This window comes from Chenopodium album, chromosome 18 (assembly GCF_948465745.1).
Source record: "Chenopodium album chromosome 18, dcCheAlbu1.1, whole genome shotgun sequence".
In the NCBI taxonomy this organism is placed as follows: domain Eukaryota; kingdom Viridiplantae; phylum Streptophyta; class Magnoliopsida; order Caryophyllales; family Amaranthaceae; genus Chenopodium; species Chenopodium album.
The window spans coordinates 10945592-10962192 of record NC_137851.1 but is presented as its reverse complement, the minus strand read 5'-3'; positions in this window follow the sequence as shown (position 1 = coordinate 10962192).

The window sequence follows — 16601 nt, the reverse complement described above, 5'->3', positions numbered from 1 at the left end:
TTGATGAAGAACGCTAAAAACCCTTAAATCAAAGAAGAAATTAGAGAAGAAGAAGACAGAGAAAATTTGAGTACATGAAAAAGAAACAAAATGAAGAAGAGAGTGAAAATTTTCTGAAAAAAAAAAGAAAAATAAATGAGGAGAGATAATTTTCCTAAAGCAGTTTATTACGGAGTAGGTAGCAATAGAATGACACGTGTGAAAACACGCCACACAGTAAATTTAGTGTAAATCCGATTTAATTAAACATTTGTAAACACTACAACACCCAACGCGGCAACTCTTAATTTTTGAAATATTTTTATTTGTTAGAAAAAAAAAATAGATAGTTTAGGAAAATTCTCATTATTTTTTTAGGCAAGTAAGAGTATAACACAATCTGGACTAAAATTATCTAAACTTAACTTATACGAGTACTCCGTAGGAAAGAACAGAAAACCCTCCACCGTACTACAACTCTACAAGCGCTGGAAGTCTATCCTATATTCTTTTCCCTCTTTTGAGAGCGTTTTCACTTTTCACGTTCTCCATTGAAAGCGTTTTCAGAATTCTCCATTGAAGCGGCTTTTGAGCTTTCTCTTCATCCTCCATTGAAACGGCTTCTCAGGTAACACATTGCAATTTTATCATCGAATATCAATTTCACAGTATATGCAGTTTAGGGATCATCCATTGAAACATTAGTTATGATTAAATACGGTTGTTAAAATACTGCAATTCAGAGTTTTGATGATTTGGTTTAGAGAGCCCTTTAAGGCTTTAAATTTAAGGTTCTTTGAAATATAAATACTCATGATGCGATCTGGCTAATGTAAGAAGTATAAGGTATTTTTGGTAGTTTGGTTTATATAACCCTTTAATTAGATAATCTGGCCAATTTTGAGGTAAGATGTTAGTTTTAATCCATCGAATATCAATTTCACGATATAGTATTGATTGATTGATTTATAGTCGTCTGTATACTTAGTTAGGGATCTTCATTGAAATATTGATTCTAATTAATTATGATTATTGTTTTGATTATATGTCTGTATTGTTGATTTTGGTGGTAAATGTGATGGTTTCCTAGTGGAGTTGGGTGGCTTTGAGGAGGGTGGGTTTTATCGGGTGGTTTCTATTCGGTGGTAGAGGGTGGTTTGAGGGTTGGGTGGGTTAGTTTTTTTGTCGAGTGGATTTAGAGTGAAGTTGGGTTTATGGTGGTGGTTTCGGCGGCTGAGGAGTGGTTCTGGTGCCATAGGTAGCAATATTGGGGAAGTTTTTTCGGTGTGGCCCTATATCACAAAAGTTGCTACTAGCATTAATGAGGGAAAACACCTAAAAAATATTATTTGAGATTAAATATCCATTCACTATTTTTAAGAGTTTAAAAAAAGAGTTAATTAGCATTAATAGGGACAATTATATAAATAAATATTTTAGAGGGTATAATTGTTTAAACACTATTTATAAGGTTACTCTCTCAGACTTTTTAAAGGGTAGGAATAGAATTTACCTTTGGTAGAAATTTTGCATTGATGACATATTTGACATGTGTCTAGCCTATTGTAGACTTTAGTAAAAACAAAAAGAGTACTTTATGCTTGGTATCTTTTACCTAGTGAGAATGTTACTTATCTTGCTTTTAAACATTAGGCTTAAATGATTTCCCTAAAAATTGTTCAAATATAAATTTATTTCCTATATGCAGTGGTTTAAAAAGTTATTCCCACAATATTGTCCACGTAGGATTGGTTAGAGCTTCGTAATTTTTTTTTTCTAGTTCAACATAGAATCGCTAATGGTGATGGCGGTTCTATACATTAAAACCGCTAACACCGTTAGCGGTTCTAATAATTAAATAACATTACACTATAATTTCTTTTCCACTTTTTTTTGTCTATTAGACATCTAACGGTGTTAGTGGTTTTAATGTATGGAACCGCTATCACCGTTAGCGGTTCTATGTTGAAACAAAAAAAAAAATACGAAACTCTATCCAATCCTACGTGGACAACATCATGGGAATAAGTTTTTAAACCAATGCATATAGGGAATAAATTTACCTTTAAGCAATTTTCAGGGAAATCGTTCCATTAGGTTCTGTTCACTTTGCTTTATTTTTTATGAAATGAAATTATTTATACCGATTTTCTATTACAAAATATATTTCTTCTTTGAAGTTATTGTTTTTTATTGAATTGATGAACTTGGTTTTATAAAACTGAAATTATTTTTACGAAGCTCAACTTTTTTTTTACTGATATAAACTTATTTTTAATGAATATTCTGTATTTTATTTGTAAGGGGAAGTGAACAAACCCTATCTTTAAACATTTTGGCTATTTTTGTGCATATTAATATTAAAATATAACTAATGTTTTGGTTGAATGTTTCTAATTATATGTGTTAATGCTGATTAGATGGCTGATTGGTCTAAGTTGCCCCATGACATTCTCGGTTTGATTGCATTGGAATTGGAGTCAATTGAAGACTGTATTTATTTCTCTGCGGTATGTCATTCATGGAATTGTGCCTTTGCTATGGTTAAACTCCAATGGAGTCGTTCATATAGACCAACAACACCATGGTTGCTGCTAGGTGAGCCTAATAATAACAATAGTGATGGTAATAGGAAAATCTCAAGTATTGACAGAAATAAGTGTTATGAATTAAGTCTCCCAGAGACTTTTGGGGCGAGATGTTGGGGCTCACCATAGGGTTGGATCTTGATGCTACACCGTGACAAGAAAATCGAATTATATAATCCAATTACGAAAGCTCAATTAAACCTCCCATCTATGTGTGCGCAGAAACTTTGAGGATGAATATATAGACGATCTTGAGTATTGGCAGAAACTTTGTGTGCGCAGGTTCATCATTTTAAAGATGCCTCGAATTGATGATGTTGAGGAGTTTGTTGTAATGGCAATCCATTGGAGGCATGACGATTTAGCATTTGCTCGGCCCGGAGACTAAGCATGGACCTCGATACACACTCCTTGCGGTGGATATTATCACGTAATTGATGTGTGTTTTTGGGTCAGAGTATTACTCATTTTATATCAAGATGGAACACTTAATTATTGTGATATGGAGAAAACTGATAAATGTAACCTTCAACCTCCCTCTTATACGGCCAAGCTTTATTTACCTATTCCCTGCGACGTGTTGAAATATGCAGTTATTGGGATAGGAGAGATGTATATGTTGGTGTTTGATGGTCATTTGCACGCAGTCTCTCGAATGAGGATCATGGGCGTCCGGGCTACCATACTAGTGGTTTTCTAGTCCACAAACTTGACGTTGTTTTTAAAATTGTGGGACAAACCTTTTGTTGTGGGTTGTGGTTTGTCATAGAGAGGTTTGTGTAGACAAATCGGTTTGTACTTGCTTAGTTGGCAAAAATTTTAAGCTTTTCTCTTTTTTTTTTTTTTTCTTTACTTTTGTTTTGATGAATTTAATGAGTTGTATTAATAGTGGGTCCCCTACATAAACCTGTAAATAGGTTTATCTATTGTTGGTGAAAGGTTTGTTAGGGAAGAGGTTTGTGTAATGATGACGTGTGAGGTTTGTTCTATTGTGGATGCCCTAACACATCAATTGTTGCTAATATATCAAAGGCTACTAATTGTAAACGGAATGCTATCTACTTTACCGATGATGAAGAAGATTATTGGAATGCAGATGAATGTATCAGATTTCGTGTACATGATATGGCATTTCCAAATAATATTGGTGACCCATTATATGATAAAAAGCCCTACAATGGTAACGGTGACCCATTACATGATAGGCGTGGATATAAGATGACATTTTCAAGATACAATAAATTTTATGAAGGTGATGATGCGCTTTGTGAGAATTCATCTCCTACATGGTTTATACCCAAGTTTTAGATATTTTGTACCAGTTTTCTGGTCTGATCTCCTATTCTTGAAATTTAAAATTTCAGTTTGATCCAGTCCAGTCTTAGATTGGTGAACAACTCTAGTTGTATTAGTGCCCCTAATCTAATATAAAGTTGTTGCTTTAATCCCATCTTTTCACATATAAAGTATAAGCCATCATATATTCAAAAACTTTTATTGTGTACACCTAGTTTACACTAATGTTAGGCTCTGTTTACTTTACCTTAAAAAAAAAAAATATTCAGTAAAAATAATTTCAGTTCAGCAAAAATAAGGTGAAGAGAACAGGACTTTAGTGTACATCGAATAGTATAAGGGTAACTTTTGGCCAATTTGAGGTAATCTTTTACCTTTTTTTTGGTAACTTTGAACCTGATACAAATTTTATATAAATAGATTATAAGAAAAGTTTTATAAGAGTAATATAATTACTTTCAATCACTATATGTAATTTTTAGTCATTTAAAATGTGATTTTTTACAAATAAAGTATAGATAACTTATATTTGTATTGTATTACTTTTATACATAGTAGGGTAACTTTTATTTATTTCAGGGGTAACTTTTGATCACATTAGGGTAGCTTTAATTTTATAACGAATGTACAATAATTATTGTACACCAGATTTTTTTTTTTTTTTTTAAAGTTTGTACCGTATATTAGGCTACTAGTTTAGTTCCCATGCGATGCACGGTTTTAAACAAAATACATTGTAAGATTTGTTTATATACTCTGTAACTTTTTTAATGCATAGTAAGTAATTTCTAGTGTAGGCATATTAATATACCTGTAAAAAAAAGGACTCGGTAGGGACAAAGGAAAAAGCATAAGAAAAGTTTATAAGATAAAAAAAAAAAAAAGGTAAGAGTAAAAAATAAAAATAGAAACTAATGACATGGAATGATGTCAGCAATGTTTTGTTTTAATACTAGTTAACAGATAATCTAATTCTACGGTAATAAAAGGATTGTTACGTTAGCTCTTTTTTTACCGTCGCATTTGGTAAAAAGTAATCAATTTAAAATAAGATTTTGATATATTTTAGTCAATTAATTAGATAAATAATGAGTAAAATTTATTGCTAAACTATTTACTTATAACTTTCAACATTAGCTTTGTTATGCATCGCAAATTTAATTAACTATTATTATATAAAAATTCTACAATGTCATTTTTCAAGAAAAGCACCACAATATAATGACGTGGCGAATCTGATTGGCCCATATTTTGTATTTTAATTTTAATTTTAAATTATTTTTAGTATCCAAAATGTATTAAAATTGTATTTATATTGCGTATTCTTTTTAATACATAATCATAAAATTTGAAAATCCCTTTATGCCCATGCCTTTTCACCGCACCAAGCCACCAACATCAACTCCCAAACCAGACTACCAGCCAACCGCAACGGCGCAACCGATCCAGCAACTCACCGCTGCACCACCTACCAGCAGAACAACCACCTCCAACCGTTGAAAATCATATCAGCCACCAGTTGCCCTCTCACTACCCCAACCACCGCACAGCTACAAGTCTACAACAACCACCAGCTTGCCGCATCCCACACTCGGGAATCAATCACCAGCCCGCTGCCCCACAATCAATCACCAGCCTACCGCCCCACAATCAATCACCACCAACGTCCAGTTCAACCCCGCAATCTATCACCAATTCACCACCGCCCTGCTCGCAAACCCATAGCAGCATAATTTTCTGCCACCAGCCCGCAATCACCACCACCTGTCCACCTTCAGCCTCCCACCATCAATTACATCAATTAGCTACCCAATGACAACAATCCCGGCCTCCAATCGCAGCAATAACCACTGCCTTCAATCCACGCTTCATCCACAACACCAAAACGTGACAACTAGAACCTCCAATCCACCATCAATTACAGCAATTCGCTACCCAATTACAACAATTCTGGCCACCAATCGCAACAACAATTTCGAATTATGCTCCAATTGAAGACCACGAAGGTTCGTTCATGGAAGCAGTCAAGCATATTTGAAAATAATTATAAAAAATTAAATATTATACATACATGTATAGTATAATTTGATTTTTAAAAATAAATGAAAAATTGACCAATTACAACATGCCACATCAGCATCTTATGATGTCCTTATTTAAAAAATAACACACTAGAGTCATCCATTATTATATGTGATGATTAATTTAACTACGTATATCATCTTATTAATTAATGGAACTAAAAAGTATACCTTGTGTACTCGTATACAACTATTTTTGGCTTCTAAACCCGAACAAAAAATGCAATGATTAGACTAAATTAGGAATGGATAGATGAGAAGCTACACATGAGAGATTCCCTGAACGTACTCCAACAAATCTAATACTTGTTCCGTTTTTTAAATATTGCACCACTTGTCTTTTATGGAAATTTCACAAATATTACACCATATTCATTTTAGGTAAAAAAATATTTGTGTTCACACTACAAATATCTAATATACCCTTACTTTTCAACCCTTATTTTTTATTTTGTGTACACAATCACACGGGCAATTTTGTAATTCTACCTTTCTCTCACATCTTTTTTTCCACTACCAAAAAATTTGTACCAAACCTTTATGGTGCAATAATAAAAGAACGGGGGAAGTACGTAGAAATAAAGTAAACATTTTATGGATTGTAAGAATTTTAGAATAAGTGGGAGTGGTGGCTGGTGGTAGCCTTCCTCGTGGTTCCTTTTTCAATACTAGCATGTAAATGATTTTACCAAAATACCAAACTACTCCGTAATGTTATCATAGAAATTACGTGAGTATTTAAAGTTTTGACACAGAAGAAAACTTAGTTACAATACTACTAAATCGGATATAATTATTCATTAAAAAGTAAGTCAAGAGGGTTGGCAACCCTTTGGATCAGAGCGAGTTTAGCCCCAAATTTTAAGAGTTGGATGTGACATCATTTTTGGTGGTCCCCATTGAAAATGATATCATCAAATTCTTGTTAAGACTCACTAAGACTTGTCCAAATTTATCACTTTAGCCCTAAGACATAGGGTTGTCTAACGGGTCGTGTGTCGTGTTGGGTTCGTGTTCGTGTTGATATTAAACAGGTTGAAAAACCCTTGACCCAAACCTATCCGCTTATTAAACGGCTTACCCGTGTAACCTTTTACCCATAGTATGTAATAAACTAATTAATATTCAATTAAAAAAAAACAGACATCATTAGTTCATTAAAGATACTACAATAATTTTAAGTTGGTAATTTTAATAATATATACCACAAGGGTTTAAAGTTAGTAGTTTTAATTATATAACCATACATAAGAATTGTTTCAAATTAACCACAAAATTAGATTTAATTTACAAAAGATGAAAATTATAATTTTTTCACCAAATTAACTGCCAAAAAATTACCAAAATGTATAAAAATTTTCAGTTTTTTTTTTACTACTCAATTAATAGATTAAGCGTGTCGGGTTCAAATCGACGGGTTGTCGTTCAACCCATTTATATAATCGGGTTATGCGTGTCGGTTTCGGGTTGAAAATTTCAACCCAAACCTAACCCGTTTACTTTGGTGTTGTGTCCGTGTCGACCCAATTATGTAAACGGGTTGAGAATTCTTGACCTAAACCCGCTTATTTCGTGTCGGGTTATCGTGTCGTGTCAACTTTTGACAGCCCTACTAAGACTCAAATATATGACATTTTTTTCTCTCTCTTTATATGTAGAAAAGTTTAAAAAGAAAAAAAAGAATAATACAAATAAAATTGAGATGGGTCCTAATCTCAAGTTTTAAGTTGAGTCTTGAAATTTCAAGATTCAACTTAAGACTTGCTTGAGATTTAAGAAGAAAAATGGAGAAAGTCTTAAGACTCAAAATAATGATGTCACCCTAAGACTTGGGGCTAAACTTGCTCTTAGTTAAACATTGTCCATTTGTCCGTCTAGATTTGTCTCCGCATGTTGTTGCGCGCGATGTGGGTTGATGATGGGGAATCTATTTATGTCTCATCCATCTTTAACATGTTATTTTCATTTTCACACATTAATTTTCCCCATTTGTCCAATGCTTTTTTTTCTTTTTTTTTTTTGGTGGTGCAAAAGGGGGCTAAAAGGCTCAAAAATTACAAAATAACTAAGCAATTAAACGAGGGGTAGTAACTCCTAAGACGTCCTCCTTGAGCAGCTCCTTTATTTCGATCAGAGGTACATCGAAATAAAGGGGACCCTCCTCTTGAACGACACCTAGATTAGCTAATCTATCAGCCACCTTATTCCCCTCACAAAAACAATGAAAAATACGAAAAATTACTGTAGAAATTATGATTAATAGCAATTAATAATAGAACAAACTTATCTGATTTAATGTCGTGGCGTGATATAGCGTCACTGCCCTAAAGTCAATTTTGCCCCGTACTTGTACACACAGACTCATAGCAATCGACCTCCAGGGTTACACGACTCTAACTCTTTAGTGTACTACGGAGAGCTAAATTGAGAACACATTCATCAATGCCCAAACAAGAAACTATTTTGTGTAATATTTTTGGAATAAAGAAGAGAAGAATATCTTTTTTTTTTTTTTTTTTTTTTTTTTTTGCGTGTGTGTACTTGTGAAGTAGAGGATACTTCAATTTATAGTGGAGTAGTATGTAATCTTTTGTGTGTCCAAAAAGAAGTGGAGGAGCTTCATTTATATAGTAGTTTCACTAAGCTCAAATCAAAGGAAGGGAATTAATACGGAAACCATGCATAAGAAATCAATCAAAACCCTTTAATTATGCATGTATACTAATTAGTCTTCCATCTATGTATCAAACGGCTAGTGAGGAGGAAATATATGATGATCAAAGTCAACTAATTGCTATAATCATGGTATCAATCAAGCAAATTTGAATTTTGATCTTTTGAAGCAAAATCAATGAACCTAGACTTGGAGTTGCACTATGGGAATAAGTGAATAACTCCAACAATTACAACCAAAAGAACTAATGATATCATGACAGACTAGGAGCATATGCACGCCTTCCCCTCAATGGAGTTGATAACTTTTTAGAGCCTCAATGCAAGCTTTGTATTCCATTTGAACTTCAAGTTTTGAGATACCCAAGTTCACTGCCATCTTGAGTCCTAGTTCCACAGCCATCAATTCGGCCCTGTAAGCCTGGCAAACATCAAAACTGGCTGCAAACCCTCGAATAAAACTGGCTGCATCCCTTATCAACAAGAAATAGGAAATTTTGATTTATACTATAAAAAAAAAAAAAAAAAAAAAAAAAAAAAAAAAAAAAAAAAAAAAAAAAAACAAACAAACAAACAAAATTGTTTTTGACCACTATTTCTAAAAGTTTTATTTCACCACCAAATAGTATTCCTTCACCACATGCCGTCAAAATGATCATTAAATCTAATAGAATTAATTAGTTTTTTCGATTTAAAAATGCTCTTTAAAGATTTTGGGCTTATTTTGGCCTTTTGAGTCTGATTTTGAGGTCAGAATTGATACATAATTATCACAAATGCTTTACAACCCAAATCAAAAATCAAAATAAATTTGTGAGCCAAGATTAATTCCAAGTGGAGATCTAAATCATCTAATCAATGGATATCAAATTGGATAATGTGCCCAATATTTCCTTAAGATAAAATTGATGACCTGATATGTCAAGCAATCCCAACAACACAAGTCAATGCTTAAGAGGAGAAGGGGAAGGGTAAAGAAATCCATCTACTCCATAGCAAATGTAGTACGAAGTAGATGTTATTGCTCGAACTTATAAGTTTAAACTTACCAACTCCACCTAACTTGCTTGGTTAAGATACAAATTTTACATGCATTACTCAAATTACAACATTTTTTTTTAATATAATTTTCAGCTTAAACATGGAGTATTCGATTAATTTATGTGGCGTTTCAGTATATTCTCCTTATAGTTTTAGAATACTATTTTACAAAAAGAATATCTTTATAATGTTTTGTTTCAAGAGCACCTACATTTGTTATTTGTCGGATTCCATGTCCAACGTGACCGAAATGAGAGATTTCACATATTATATTGGTGAATATGGTGATTGATAGGACAGACCAAAATTTGGGTTGGTGGGGACTGGGAAGCATAAACATTAAAGTATAATTTGATATCCTTAAAAAATTCCAAAACCATTAAATAAGAGTATAAGACCATTAAAGTATAATTTGATATCCTTAAAAAATTCCAAAACCGTGTCATCCTCATTCATGAAGCATAAACATGTTATTAAGGAAGCTTTTAATTGTGAAAAAAATTCTACGTATTACAACTTGTATTATTTAACCTATTTATGAAATTAATTTGTTTAGGAAAAGGAGAGAGAGTAGAGATGACAGCCTTGGGTGCATTCAGAGCAACGGGGAAAGTGGAGTAGCACACTAGCACATAATGGAAACACACTTTTTAGAAGCTTCGGAGCTTCCCATATCATTAACCGCACTTTTCTTTTTAGTACGAGATTATTATTATTATTATACTACCTTCGTTTTTTTAGTTGACATGTTTTGATTTTAGTACTATTCATACATTTTTCTTTGACCGTATTTTGTGATTTATACATAATATAAAATATAGTCATGTGGGGTTTTGTTAGATTTGTCACGGTATATAATTTCAAAATATAAATTTTTTATAATTTTTGCTTATCGGTAATTAAAGATATTAACGTTTAAATTTGTGCATTGACAAACGTGACTAAAAAAAACGTGTCAACTAAAAAGAAACGGGGGAAATAATAATTATTATTATTTTAAAACATTATGTTATTAATTATTATTATTATTATTTTGTAACATTATGTTATTAATTATTATAATTATTATTATTATAATTATAGTATGATTATTTTTTTGAAACAATTATGTTATTGTTATTATTATTATTATAGTATGATTACTTATCCTAAAATTTGAAAGACCGTAGTAAACGCACGCTTCTTTTCCAAACTTTAGCTGGCCGGTGGACTCCTCGTATTAGTCTTTTTATATTGATAGACCGCAGTCAGCTTGCTTTTTCCCGTTAAATCCGTATGTCAGCTCAATTTGCATAAAAAAGTTATGTTTTCATTGCTTTTGGTTGTAAAGCTCACAATGACATAGTTTTTTAAACCAACTACGTTACTACAGTACAGCCCAAATCATTATTGTATGGTAGTTGATCCTCTTGTAACCTAGTATTAATTGGATTAGTTCAATCTCTCAATTACATTCATTTTATTTCCTTTCTCAAATTTCTATACATCATATTAACTCATTGAAAGACAGGCTAAGCTACTGAAATCAAAGTATGGCTAATCCTAATCCTAATCCTAATCCTAATCCTGATGGCCATTATAATACTGTTAATCCTGCCCGTGTTAATATTACTTATTCTGCTCCTAACGATGCTAATAATCATGCTGCTGCCGCCGCCGCCGATGCTATTGCTAATCCTGATACTTTTAATATTGTTAATCCTGCCTGTGTTGCTATTACTTTTGCTGCTCTTGTTCCTCCTCCTGCTCCTCCTCCTCCTCCTCCCCCCACTCCTCCTGATGATAATGCCCTTGCTCCTAATAATAATATTATTCATCCTCATGTTCCTATTTTCCCTCCTATTCCTCCTCCTGTTGTTCTTGATCTTACCAGTTCGAATCAAGGAGAAATAGACAGAACAAGGGGCTCAGCAGGAGTACCAGTAGAAACGGTGCAAGAACCACAACAATGTCCAATGAAGAACCGAGGCAAGCATCCAGTGTAGATGCAGGTTTAGAAGGTGGACAAGTTTCTCACGAAGAAAATGTTGGTAACAATCTTCAATCATCTGAAATTCCTGACGCTCCTGGTAGTTCGACTCAAGGTCAAATCAACCGAACAAGTTGCTCAACAGGAACACCAGAAGAAACAGTGCAAGGCGGAACAATGTCCATCAGTGAAGAAACGAGGCAAGAAATAATAGAAGTATCATCTTCTTCTAGTAACTTGCCTGGAGATGATCCTCCTCCAGGATCACCGTCTAATGGCAATAATGAGAGGCACATCCCAGCAAAGTTGTACAAGGCTGCATTGCAAGGAGAATTAGACCGTGCTACTGCTTGTATAGAAAACGAGCGGCAGCTGAACTACTCCAGATTAACGACTAACGTAATAACACCCAAAGGAAATTCTATTCTCCATATCCATGTGGCAGTCCCAGTTGATGTACAACCTGTTAGTGTTAAGTTCTTGAATCACTTCCTTGAAAAGAATTGTAACCTTCTGACATTCAAGAATGATAGGCAAGAGACTGCACTTCATCTTGCTGCTAGTTTCGGACAACTAAAAGCTGTCAAATTATTCTTAGACGAAGATGATACTCTGTTCACTTTAATTAATGACGATGGAGACTCGGCCTTGCATATGGCGGCCCGGAACAAGCACACTAGCGTCGTGAGATACATGTGTACTCTACAACAGTCTTTGGGAATTATCAATTCTAAAAATAAAGCGGGTGAAACTCCATTTTACCTTGGAGTGCAGAGTGGATCCGAAGATCTGGTAAAAGTTATACGTGATGGCATTTATAAACAGAACGGAGATATTCCGGCGACAGAGTCAATTTTGCATACGGCAATTATATGGGGAAATAAAGGTCAGTACTTTCTACTTCAGTAACCTTTTCATGTTCACTCCAAAGTTCTCATTTTACCAAGCATATATGCGTTGGACATTGAGCAACACGTTCAATTGGACTGTATACTTAAACTCGTATAATTATACTTCTCCGTGTTTTAATAAGTGTTACACTTTCACTGGCATATAGTTTTAGACAAATTAATTAACTTAAATAAAATAAGAGGTAAGTGGGGTTATTGGAATATTAAAAAATTGATAGTGGGATTAATAGTTTATTGAAAAGTATTTAATTTAAGAAGAGAAAAATAATAATAATAATAATAATAATAATAATAATAATAATAATAATAATAATAATAATAATAATAATAATAATAATAAAATAAAAAAAGGTAGTAGTGGGTTTAGGTTGGGACCATGAGAGGAGATAGATATAATACTTAAATACAGTTTTTTTTTGCCAAAATGAAAGTGTAACACTTATTTAAACACGAACGCATTTAATAAGTATAACACTTATTAAAATACTTATTAAAATACGGAGGGAGTACCTTAAGTCATTTTTAAGGGTTGCATATCATAGGCCATAAGCTGGATAAGTCTGACCGTGCTAGAAAACCCAATGTTGTATTCCCCCGTCTTATATTTTATTTTTTCTCTTTTTCCTATGTGTCCCAAAACAAAATATATATATATATATATATATATATATATATATATATATATATATATATATATATATATATATATATATATATATATATATATATATATATATATATATATATATATATATATATATATATATATATATATATATATATATATATATATATATATATATATATATATATAATTTTTTCTCATTTTAGATAATATGAAAAGAGCAAGTTGTCTTCATTTTTTGTTTTTATTTATTCACTTAACTACATAAAATACTATAATACTCAATAATAAGGCAATAATCATACTTAAAAAACTTAATTTACAAAATATAAAAATTTATATAATATAAACATTATTCGTACTTCCATAATAGAAGGTCTTATCTTTATGGCAATTGGTGTTGGGTTGGATCATTCGGTGTCAAATTAAGTTTAGATCGAGCTAAGTTTGGATCAACTTTAGATCGAGTTAAGTTGTCAGAGTAATTTGTAACTTATGAAGTTTGGATCTTGAATTTTTTGAGTCAAACCAGGTTGGTAACAATTCTTTTTTTTTTTTTTTAAAAAAAAAAAATCAGGTTGTTTTTTACACCTCAGTTGTTAGACCAAGTAAACATAGCCTTGTTAAAAGTGCTCCTATTGACAAATGTTTCAAAAAATTGGGTGTATTGTATGGTGGGAAAAAAAGAACCAAAGAAAGATGGGTAACTTTTGGATAATTATGGGTAACTTTACTTCCTCGATGCGGTCTCAGACAAGGGATCCTCTTTCCCCATATCTTTTTGTCCTTTGCATGGAGATTTTTTCTTTAAGGATTAGTCGTGCTGAGGCTTTTGGGTTAGTTCGAGGACTTTAGATTTTCCGTAAGGCCCCGCCTGTCTCCTATCTCTTCTTTGCTGATGATGCCTTGCTTTTCTTCCGTGTTTGGCCTTCTGCTTGCGACAACTTGATGGTTGTCATTAATAAATTCTGCTCTATCTTGGGCCAAATGGTTAATCTCCAAAAATCGTTTGTGAAATTCAGTTCTAATACTCCATCGGATTATCGGGATTATTTGGCTTCTGCGTTGCGTATGGATTCTCGGAGGTCCTTAGGTACTTATCTGGGTATGCCTGTTGATACGGGCAGGGGAAGTGTCAGGTTTTCCAGCCTATGATTGATAAACTGGTTCAGCGTCTTTCATCCTTTGCTTCTTTGCGCCTTTTAGCGGCTGCAAAGTTGGTTATTATCAATTTTATATGTGTCGCTTCCTTCAACCATATCCTCTCAATGTTTAAAGTGCCTTCTACGGTTTGTAATCGGCTTGATAATCTCCTAGCTCATTTTTGGTGGCGCTCTTCTCCTTCTTCTAAGGGAGTAGCGTTATCTCCTTCGTCTGCTCTTTATTTGCCTCGAGGGCTGGAAGGTTTGGGTATTCAGAAATTTAGTTGCTTTAATACTGCTCTTCTTGCTAAACAGTCTTGGCGGTTTATGCATAATTCTCAGCTTCTTGTTTCCAGGGTGTTCCGAGCAAAGTATCGTATCCGTCTTTGCTAGCTTCTCATCGTACTGCCAAGACGGTCAGGCCATCTTGGGGATGTCGTAGTGTGTTACAGGGTTTTCAAACCCTTCGTCATGGTTTGATGTGGAAGGTGGGGTCTGGTACCAACATTAGTATTCTTGATGATAGTTGGGTGTCTGGGGTCCAGGTTTAGTTTAAGGATTCTGTGAATAGGATGGGTGCCCCATCCTTTGTTTCTGATCTAATTAATGTGCATTCGAATGCATGGAATACGGGTATGATTCATCGGTTGTTTCCTCCTTGTATGGTTGGCCTTATTTTGGGCCTTGAACGACCTAAGGAAAGAATTGATGATTTTGTTTATTGGAAATTTATTTTGGGCCTTGAACGACCTAAGGAAAGAATGGATGTTCTCCATGAAGATTGCGTATGTATGCTCCTTGTGTTACGAGAATGGTGACCAGCAGTCACCTTTGGTTCTTGACACACGTTGGTGGAGGCAATTCTGGGCTTCACCTTTACTTTCGAAGTGAAAATTTTTTGCTTGGAAGATTATCCATAATGCGTTGCCTTCTGCTTCATTGCTTGCTCGAAAGGGTTTACCTGTGGATTCCAGATGTGGGTTCTGTCATTAGGATGTGGAGACTCTTTCTCATCTTTTCCGAGATTGTCCTTTTACTTGGAGTTTATGGGAGGACCGGCCTTGTGGATCGGCCATGAATATGCCCCAATATTAATCTTTTGAACAGTGTTTTCCTAAGGTTCCTTGTAGGTTTCTTCATGACAAGGACTAATTGATGCTAGATCATTTTTGTAGTCTATTATGGGCCCTCTGGCTTACTCAGAACTCTATGAGGTTTCGTTTTGCAGTTTATTCTCCTGATTCTATTATGGATTTAGTTTCTAGTTGGGTGGATAGGTGTTATGAGGCTAGATCGTTCAAATATGATATTACATCTGCGTTTCCTCCTGGGTTTTCTTGTACTATGTCTTCTGTAGTTTTTCGAGGGAATACTTCGGATGTTTGCACTGTCAGTCTTACTTTTGATGGGGCCTGGAGTTCTAGCAGTCATAATGCGGGTACTGGATGGGTATTCTTGGATTTGGCTTCTGATGTTCAAATCAGGGGTGGGGCATAGGCTTGTAGCTCTAATTCTGCGTTTCAGTCAGAAATGATGGCTTGTCTGTTTACTTTACGCCATGCCAGGCAGCGTGGGTATTCCTTTTTACAGATTCTTACTGATTGTTCTTTGATAGTGGATCTGATTCGGTCTCAGTTTCTCAAGGATATTTCTATCCGTTGGATTCAGCAGGAGCTTCTAGAAGTTATTGGGGCTCTGGTTGTGTGTCATGTTCAAAAGGTTCCAAGGTCTAAGGTTGCTCAAGCTCATTATTTGGCAGGGATGGCATGTCGGCATGCTGATTTACTTTGTTTCTGTCTTTAGTTTGTTTGTAAGTTCTTTTGTCCAAAAAAAAAAAAAAAAAAAAAAAAAAAAAAAAAAAAAAAAAAAAAAAAAAACTTTTGGATAATTTTGTGACAATATAGGTAACTAGATAATATGGATAACTTTTGATAGTTTAAGAGTAATTTTGTGGGATTAAAGGTAACTCGGTAATATGGGTACTTTTAATAGTTTAAGAGTAATATTGTGATAATAAAAGTACCTAAATAATATCTTTCAAAAAAAAAAAAAAAAAAAAAAAAAAAAAAAAAAAAAAAAAAAAACCTAGATAGTAAGGGTAATTTTAACACGACAAGATTAACCATGTCTTGTCTTAAGATTTTAAGTGCTCCTATGACAATTATATAGACGCTTTTAGATTCAACTTAATTTAGACTTTCATTCTTCAGACTCATTTACGATTTCTTTAATACATGTATAATTTTTATATTCCTTTATATATATATATATATATATATATATATGATAGCTGAAA